At 42.9% G+C, this 9,762-nt stretch overlaps 1 long non-coding RNA gene across 1 annotated transcript; it reads left to right on the top strand.

Annotated features, from left to right (window-relative positions):
* The first annotated feature begins 361 nt into the window (after positions 1-361).
* LOC110295863 lies at positions 362-7,927 on the top strand. Its single transcript, XR_002378120.1, has 3 exons — positions 362-390; positions 1,561-1,714; positions 7,441-7,927. It is a non-coding gene; the product is annotated as an uncharacterized LOC110295863 (long non-coding RNA).
* Positions 7,928-9,762: the final 1,835 nt, after the last annotated feature.

A 9,762-nucleotide genomic window follows, 5' to 3' on the forward strand; every position in this document is an offset into this window, starting at 1 on the left:
TGTCATCTCCTAGACCCACCATTAATTCTTTAGATCCACTCTCTACCTTACGAAGTATGACAGTTAGCTATCATATCCCTCTACCAGCATCCCACACTCATTAAGTGTGACATTTGGAACACTTAGAGACACAGCCTGGCTAGGCTCACTGTGGCCTTGAACAAATCACCTAACCACACTTTCTTCATCTGAAAAAAAAAAAAATGAGGATCATAACGGTTTCAGTCTGTGAGGCTGTTGCATGGAATAAACACATTCAATCCTGAAGGCAAAACACCCAGAGCAGCGCCAGGGTCAAAGTGCCATGCTACCAGTCACCATGGCGACAATCCTGCTCAGTATTCTTGTGCCTCGTCACAGTAGAAGGCTTCCTTGGCCTCCCAACCAATGGTTAGACACCACTTTGCTTTTTTAAAGTATGCTCAGGAGCTGGTCTTCTACACTCCTGCTGCAAGGATGCCATTTATTATTAGAGACAGGTACACCTCCTTGATGTGCTCGCTGGACTTACATGATCCCTGCTCTTAGTTCACAGAGATGAGCTGCCAGCCCTGGGAGCACTTTGGGTCTAGTTGATGCTGATCATGTAGAAATGGGCTCTTGGTCCAACCCAGGTCCTCATCCTCCCTGCTAGGAATTTGATACCTGCAATAGAGGACTTGACTTGATCCTTGTTGGAGTAAGAGCTTAGATATAGCTCCCTGTTCTCCTGATATGATATGATATGATATGATATGATATGATATGATATGATATATTCTCCTGCCTCTCTGTCTTCTTTTTTCTCCTGTTGAGATACCCCGGGCCTTTCCATCAAATCCTTCCTTCCTTATATGCTGGTTAGAAGCAAGGAAAGGAACCACACCAGAAGTAAGCATTTCATGTAGAGGGACCATAACTATAACTAGGCGCTTGGTCTCTCATTGTCTCTTACCTTCCTGAGCATTTACCAAGCAATGGTTTAGTGGTCACTACTCAGGACTCCCCAGTCATCCTCCACTCAATGTAGTAGAGCTTTTCTCAATCACTCCATAATGGAGACACCCAGGAGCCTGGCACACTGACACCTGGGTCAGCGTGTGCTCACAGGCTAAGGACTGTAGCTCATCAGAGCAGTCCTGCTCAACTCAAGGTCCTTCCGACCTCCTGCCTCACTGTAGTCTATCCTTTTTATCCCTTCAAACCAGGCCTAGAGATGTCTATCTGCCATTTGTCAAGGCTCAGGCCTCCATTGGTGAAGGAGGCCTGCCTCAACCCTACCATCTCTCTCCTTCCTTCTACAGTCAGGACTCAATGTCTGCCCTGCTCCCACCATTGCTCCAGCCACACTCTTCAGAGGGCCAGTGTGCAGCCTAAAGATTCCCTCACATAAGAGGAGGCACCATAATTACTCTTGCCCTTCTGAGTACCATATAACCAGATAGATCACTGCAATGAGTGAAAGACATACAACAGAAGCAGTACACACACGCTGGTAGGCTAGTAGGCTCACTACGGGCTAGGCCCTGTCTTATGTTCATCTACATCTTACCTGATTCTCCCAATCCTCTTGTGTTGCAGGATCTATTACCATTGCATAGATGAAGACATCAAGCAACAGTGCAGCTAAAGAACTTGCCTGATGATTCACATACAGTCAGGGCAAGACAGAGCTGGGCCTCGAGGAGATGCACAGTAAACACTTTGCAACAGGGCGCTAGATTGCAATCGAGAGGTATGGAAGAGTGTTCTATCTTAAATAGCTCTTCTTACACTGCTAACTATGAATTTGATTTTTTTTTTAAAAAAATGTCACTGTGATCGAAAATTTTAAGCGAAAACAGCTGCTGCCCCTTAGCTTACAATCATGGGCTTCTGTGGCGATGGCCTTTTGTTTTAATGAGAGAGAGATTGCGGGAAGGTAATTGACAATATCTTATAGATTGCGTGAGGGCCAGAGGCTGTTCAATCTAACCGTGTCATGTGCTAATTTTGATTAAATTCAATCCTCAGTTGTTGTTCAGCAAATGATAAAATCTTCTATCTATTCATATCAATCTAAGAGGGAATTCTTGCTGTGGGTAGAGCAGGTGCTATATATGGTAGTTACCCATTCTACTTAGGTTTTGCTTTCTTTGATAAATTACAAGTCACGTGCTCCAAAGAGCACTGTTCAGGTAAGCCACCGAAACCATGAGGGGCCACGGTATCCCAGTATTATAACCACTGTGGCTACCAAAAGGAATTGACTGCGGCTCAATAGTAAGCTGGCGCGGGAGGTTATTTTACAGATGTAATTACAAAGGGAAATGAAGCCTGCTTCTGCAATGCCACCGGCTGCTCTTCCTCTGCTATAACCGTGAGGACTAGCCCCCCAGAGCAAACACACTGCCCGCCTGCTAGCTGGCTTTATAGCACAAACACAGGACGGAAATAAACACAATTTAATTGAGGCAGCGTCTTAAGAACTGGGAAGGTGGCTATCTGTTCCCACAGCTCCCGATAAACCTTTTGGCAAATGGCACAAACTACTTTTATTAAGTCAACAAAATCCTTTGAAGCAAAGACTCATATTTCTGATCTAGATTTTTTTTTTATTCTAAATATCAGAGTTAGTGTAATAGGATAAACATGTTACCATGGACGAATCTGTTTCACTGACAATTATCTTAGTCACTGTTACAGGATGCAAAGAGACACCATGACCGGGGCAAGTCTTGTAAAAGAAAACATGTCATTGGGGGCTTGCTTACGGGTTTCACAGGTTTTTGTCTATTATGATCAAGGCATGGAGCATGGCAGCTTCTGGAACAGTAACTGAGAGCTACGTCCTGACCCTTGGGTTAAGAGAAGGAGAGAAAACTGGGCGAACAGGGGCTAGCATGCAAAGTCCACCACCGGGAACACACTTCCTCCAACAATGGCACACCTAACAATGGCACACCTTCAAGTCACTCTCAAAGAGTGCCACTCCCTGATGACTAAGCATTCAAACCTGTGAGCCTATGGGAGCCATCTTTTTTCATTTTGGTTTGGTTTGGTTTGATTTCTGTGGTTTTGTTTTTGTTTTTATTTTTGTTTTGAGACAGGGTTTCCCTGTGTATTCCTGGCTGCCCTGGAACTTGCTCTATTGACCAGGCTGCCTAGAACTCAAAGATCTGCCTGCCTCTGAACTCAGAAGTGGTCCCAGATCCCAAGTTGGTAAGGGAGAGCAGGCCTTCCCCCCCACTCCCCTAGGCTCTGACTCTGGTCTAGGGACTATTGAGAGAGTTTGCATAGAGAACCAGAGATGAATCATGGATTGTTGGAAAGACGGCTAGGACTGTCCTGTCATTGTTTTGATGATGGCAGAAGGGTCCAAGTGAGCAAGCTATTGGAGAGTGTTCTAGGCCACATTGTTACCTTGATGTACGGTCAGAGGAGTGAGCAGATCTCTGAGGCAGTCTCTCCAGGAAATCCTTAATGCTAGGCAGAATAAATATAAACCCCATGACATTCTCCTCAGCTCTGACACACAGTGGGCTCTGACTGTGAGCATTCGCTTTGGAAATGGACACCATTGCTTTATGCTAACTAGGACCCAGGTCCATGTCCACACACACCATGTGCCAGGTGCTACCCTGATCAGCGAGCAAGCATACAGATGGGATTCCCATGCTCTCTACATAAATGAGAAAAGTGGAATCTTTTCCTACCCTGCTCCTAAAACATTTCCTCTAGAGCTCAGACACAGTAATGAAGTTAGTCAATGAACCCCCAGCTCCCACATATTTCAGAGTATCTGCACCTCTGGTGGCCCGTGTAGGAAAGCACTTGCAGAGAGATCGGCTGGCTTGCTGAAAGCTAACCTTCCGACCCTTACCATAAACAAATAGTAAAGTTGTCTTTGGCCAGTCAGTATAAAACTCCCCTTTGCTGCTCTAAAAACCATTTGGAGTCGGTCCAACTTACATATCTGTGGGTTGTTTAAGAGATAGACGAAAAGGTCAGCAGAGAAAATGAGGTTTCTCCAGATGGTTGTCTAAATGGACAGTGGTAAGAAGAAAGGGGTGGGCAGGGAAGTTAGTCACGGTGAAAAAGAAGGGGACTGGATGGAGAGTCACCAGAGGAGGGAGTCTGGGATAATTGGAAAACCCAAAACTATGGGACTAAGCCGCAGTGGTGTGTCTTAATTATCCAGGGCCCTGCTCAAATGCACACTGTAGCTCCATACACCTAGGTTGGAATCTAAGAGTTTGCTTTTCTGGCAAGTTTTCAGTAATGCTGGTGCCCAGGCTGCTCTTAGCTGAGGACTGCTAGGGCTTAGGTTTGAGTTTGTCTCTGAGAGTACATGTGTTGGGAACTTGATCTTCAGTGTGGTAGCACTGGCAAGTGGTGGGTCCCTTAAGAGGTTAACTAAGGTAATTAGATCACCTTGAACACTGTCCTGGGTGGGAACTCATACTGAGTGTGCACAGTCAGTCAGTTGTTCTCAAATGGGTGTCAAGGAGGGAGACTCGCCTCTAAATTTCTGGCTCCTTGTCTTGCCATGTAATGTCTTCCATGTGGGCAACCACCCATGCCACCAACTATGATGGCCCTATCAGAAGCCAGCTCCACATTCCTAGACGTTCAAGACTTTGTACGTACTCAGTTTCACGTATTTTGCTAGGATACTGGAAACCAGATTACTTAATAGTCCATGTGACTGACAGCTCTTGGGAAAGGCCTTAGGATTTGGGACCCTGTTCCTTATGTCTTCTGACATGTTGGTTATGGTGTTGACCCCAGCAGGACAGACTTAGTTAACATCTTGTAGTTGCACCGAACATAACTTATATCTTCCTTCTCACCCAGTATATGACAGCATGCCAAGCCAAGCTCTGGAACTTACCCTGATCAGACCAGCTGAGGTCCCAAGCCATCTCTGAGCCTATCTGGTCAGAGCATATCGGGTTCCACCCCATGAGGAGGCTCTCCTTTAGTACAAGAGCTTCAAGGGCTTCAACGAACAACGCATCCTTTACAGGATATTAAACCAGAGCGAACGATGGAAAGAACCCTGGGATCTGCTACACAGCTATCTGATGTCCTTTACAGATGAATGTCTTTAAGCCAGACTTTTGCTTGTAGTTTAGGAAATCATGGGACTCTGAGAGAATCAAAAAACAGGGAGGAAAAGCTTTGAACTGGATTCAGATCAAACTAATCTAAGGGTTCCCTGGCAGTCATTTTTAATAGCTGATGATGACTAAGGATGTTGGGCATCTTTTCATGTGACCAACACTCATTTTGTACATCCTCCTAGGAGAAATGTATATTCAGTCCCATCACTCACTTTGCCATTGGGTTGTCTGTTAGTTGTAGTTCTTCACATACTCTAGATGGAAATCCCCTATCCGATAATGATTTGCCAAATTTCTGTCCCATTCTGTAGGCTGCCATTTCAGCTTTCCTGTGGTCCTCTAAGCACAAAGGGCTTTAATCCTGATGATGTCCTCTTTGTTTACTTTTCTCTTGTCATTTGTGCTTTGATGCCACTTGTAAAGAAACCATACATGAGCCAAGCTTCCAAAGAGACTTACCTCTGTGTTTTCTTCTGTGAGTTTTATAGTTTTTGCCTTGACATTTAGATCTTTGATCCTTTTTGAGTTGACTTTGTAAATGCTAAGAGTTGAACAACCTAATTTTGTGGATATCCAGTTGTCCAGCACTATTTGTTGAACAAGATACCGCATGAGTTTTTTTTGGTACCATTTTTCAAAAATCAGTTGGCCAGATATGCAAGAGAGTGTTCCTAGTTTCCGAATTTTAGCCACAGGCGTTCTTAGTTTATCCTTATGAGGATACCCCACTGCTTTGAGTAATTCAGCTTCATGGTAAGATCTAAACAGACTGTAAGAGCTTCCCAATTTTTTTTTTCATTTTTAAAATTGTCAAAGCTGTTCTGAATCCCTTGCATTTTAGGATTCAAATTTTAGGACCAACTTATCAATTGCTGCAAAGAAGTTAGTTCAGATTGTAAAAAGGATTTTTAGAATCTAATCCCCTAGAGTCAATATCCGGGGAATATAGTCTTCTTGACGATATCACATCTTCTAATCCATGAACACATGATGCTCCTCCTTTATAAAGGGCTCTGGGAGTGTCCTCAGCAATGTTTTGTCATTTTCAGAGTATGAGTTTTGCACCTCTACTTTATTATTTTTATTTTCATAATTGGGAGCTGTTATCTTATTTTTGTCTGTTCATTAATGCTGTAGAGAATACACAATTGGTATTTTTGTATTGATCTTATATCCTCTAAACTTGCTGAATTCATCTCTTACTTCTAATAGTTTTCTTAGGAGAAATTTAATATACAAGATCCTGTTATCTACAAATAGAGATAAATTTGCTTCTTCATCTCTGATCCACGTACTTTTTGCATTCTCTGGTCAAGTTTCTTTGTAGTTTCTTTGTAGACAGTACTACCTATAATATTGCACAGAAGTAACAGATTAGATGGACTTATTGTTTTCCTGATTTTAGGGGTGCAATATGTAATCTTTTACTATTAAGCACAATATTATCTGTGGGTTTTTCTAATTAGGTTCAGAATTTTATCACTTATTCTTAATTTATTGAGTAAAATTTGTACTGAGGGAGTGTAGAATTTTGTCAAATGTATCACACTATACTGACTGATTCTTCGATGTTAAAACAGCCTAGCATTCTCATGAATAAATCCTACTTGGTGTATATATATATATATATATATATATATATATATATATACAGACACACACACACACACAAACACACACATACGCACACACATATATCATTTTTGTCAAGGACTTTCATGCCCATGTTTTAAAAGATAGCTTTGATTTTATTTACAGAATTAGTTCAAAACATTGGAGTATAAAATAGCCTATTGCAATCAGTCAGTAAACTATTGCTGCATACAATTATGTGGATAAATTCATGGGCACAAGGTTGAGCAGAAGATCCCATCATAAAGCAATGCCTTCTGTATAATTTTGTTTATCTAAAGCTCAAAGACTGGCGAAACTCATCTAAGGCAAGCGAGGGCTGTCTTTAGTATACTGAGGAATGATGAGGAGAGACCTATGGGGACTGGGAGGATCTGGGTAACACTTTATTTTCCCAATTGTACGTGAGTTATGCAGATGGCTTGAATTTATGTATTCAGTGAGCTGTCGCTGGGGAGTTTCATGCACCTTTCTGAATGTTACAAACTGCTCCCAGGGAGGAATGCTGAGTTTTTCTACGTGTGAGATGTTTTCTGCATAAGGTGCACCTTCTCTCACTTGCTGTGTGAATGCGGTTCTTTCTTTCCATTGAAAGCTTTCTTGGCACACTTTTCATATGTGTGTATGTATTTGTGTATGTGCATATGGTGTATGAGTGTGGTGTATGTCCCAGAGGAGGAGTTCAAGTCTTACTCTATCCCTCTGCCTTATTCCCTTGTAACAGGTCTCTTTTGAGATCAGAGCTAGACTGGAGGCCAGCAAGATCTAGCAATCCTTCCGTCTTTGCTCCCACAGACCTCCAGGGTCACAGGCAAGCATAGAATCATGCTCAGTCCTTTCCCAGGATTTGAACTTGGCTACTCATGCTTGTGCAGCCTGCACTCTTACTTGAAGGCCATGTCCTCAACCCCTCAATGGTTTCTTTCCATCACAAGATTAGCAAGGTTTAATTTTGTCTTTGCTCTGAGCTATAGACATTTTGTCAAACAATGCCACCTGACTCAAGAGCTATCAGACTCTAAAGTCTGTGTCTTCCCCATCAATCCCACAACAGTGAATACAGTGTTTGCTCATGCAGTGATGGCTGTAGCTGACACTGCTGCTGCTGCTGTCCCTTCAGGAATTCATTGTAAAAGGGTTTCACTGTACTTTGAAAGGCAATTTGGAATTCTTCATGACAAAGGTTCTGTATAAAGGAGGTTATATAATGGACTTGGCTTTCAATTCCTTTCATTTAGGCCTTAACAGAAACATGAATCTACTATATTAGCATCATAAACCAATAGGTGCTATATAAGTGCTGAATAGAAATATTCTGGGTGAATTAAATTGCAAATATAGCCTTGTATCAGCTAAGTGCTTCAGCAAGTATTATGCAAACGTTGATTAATAAGGTAATTATGCTCAATTAAAATAATAATGCTATTTCTTCCACATTCTTCCAATTCTCTGGATACCCATTTTCCCAATTATTTGGTGTGACTATGCTACCTCAATTCCAAGTCTGAATGCAAATTTCCAGGAGATGTGGTTTTGGAGGGATATAATCTTTCTTCTAGACTGGTACCAAATAAAAGCCCTAGCAAGTATGGGGTATGTTCGTGGGAGTCCTCTAGTAGGTGAGAATGATCATTTTCAGAGTATGTGACATGCAAAAAGTCCTCGGGACTCCTACGCAATAGTGCCCGGAGCTACTTTTATGCTTCTTTGGGTTTTCTTGGAAACCGGATTCCCTAGGGTTGCCCAGCTTCATGACTTCCTGGAATTGTCCATGTCATAAATGGTTGCTACATTTTTATCCAACAACAGTGGTGGCCAGGAACACCTAGAGTGATCCTTAGACATACTAAAAAATTATTAGCATGATTTTGACGAAAAGTGTGTGAACTTTAATCACTGGCATCTCTTTAAAGTAACATCTTTGGGGACTGAAGTGACTCTTCCTTGAATAGAAGCTGCAATTGGAACAATGTTGGTGGTTTTGATATTTGTAAGGAAACATACATATGCAAAATGTATTCCGTCTCAGACCCCTTGTTTTGTGTGCATGTCAGATGAACTGCGCTGATGAGCGAGAATGGCTTTGTGTTTCAAGCCCTCGAAGCTGTGCCTTGTGAAGCCTCACTGTGATGGTGCAGAGCCTGGGAAGGTTCTTGATTGGCAGTGAGTGTCCTTGCTGCCACTGCCACTGCCCCTGCACAAGGTGATATCAAATCTCAAGGTGTCATCAAATTTCACTGTGGATGGTTAGGGTTAGTATTTCTGTGATGAAAAGCAAGACAGAAAAGCATTTCTGTGATGACCAAAAGCAAGCTGGGGAGGAAAGGCTTTACGCTTTGGCTTATCTTCTCATATCCCCAGTCTATCACTGATGGCAGTCAGGACAGGAACTCACACAGGGCGGGAACCTCAAGGCAGGAGCTGATGCAGAGCCCATGGAGGGGTGCTAGGTTTTTTTGTTTGTTTGGTTGGTTGGTTTTTGGTTTTTGGCTTGCTCCTTGTGGCTTGCTCAGCCTGCTTTCTTATAGAACCCAGGACCATCTGCTGGGTGTGTGTGTTGGGGATAGCACCTCCTATGATGGACTGAGCTTTCCCACATCAATCATTAGTTTGCCTACAGCCTAGTTTTCTGGAAGCATTTTCTCAGTTGAGATTCCCTCCTTCCCAGTGACTCTAGCTTATGTCAAGTTGACATAAAACTAGCCAGCACAGATGGACAGACATTTCTCAAGGAGGAAAGGAGGGGCTGCTAGCCTGGAAAGGATGGTGACAGCTGCCTGACCCCTAAGAACATGGGCTGGGCCAACTTGAAACAGGAAGGGTGTGGATTCCTGGCCCTGAATGAAGCCACAGGAAATATGCTATCTTCAGAAGGGATGCATAGGATGACCCTCATCTTACCACTCTTCCTTTTGATTGCAAATCACAGATCTCTCTCTCTTTCTCTCTGTCTCTGTCTCTCTCTCTCAAAAATAGCATTTCCTAGAACTAGAAGCATGGCTCGGTAGTTAAGGGTGCTGGCTGCTCTTGGTAGAAGACTCAGGTT

Source organism: Mus caroli, chromosome 6 (genome assembly GCF_900094665.2).
Source record: "Mus caroli chromosome 6, CAROLI_EIJ_v1.1, whole genome shotgun sequence".
NCBI lineage: Eukaryota > Metazoa > Chordata > Mammalia > Rodentia > Muridae > Mus > Mus caroli.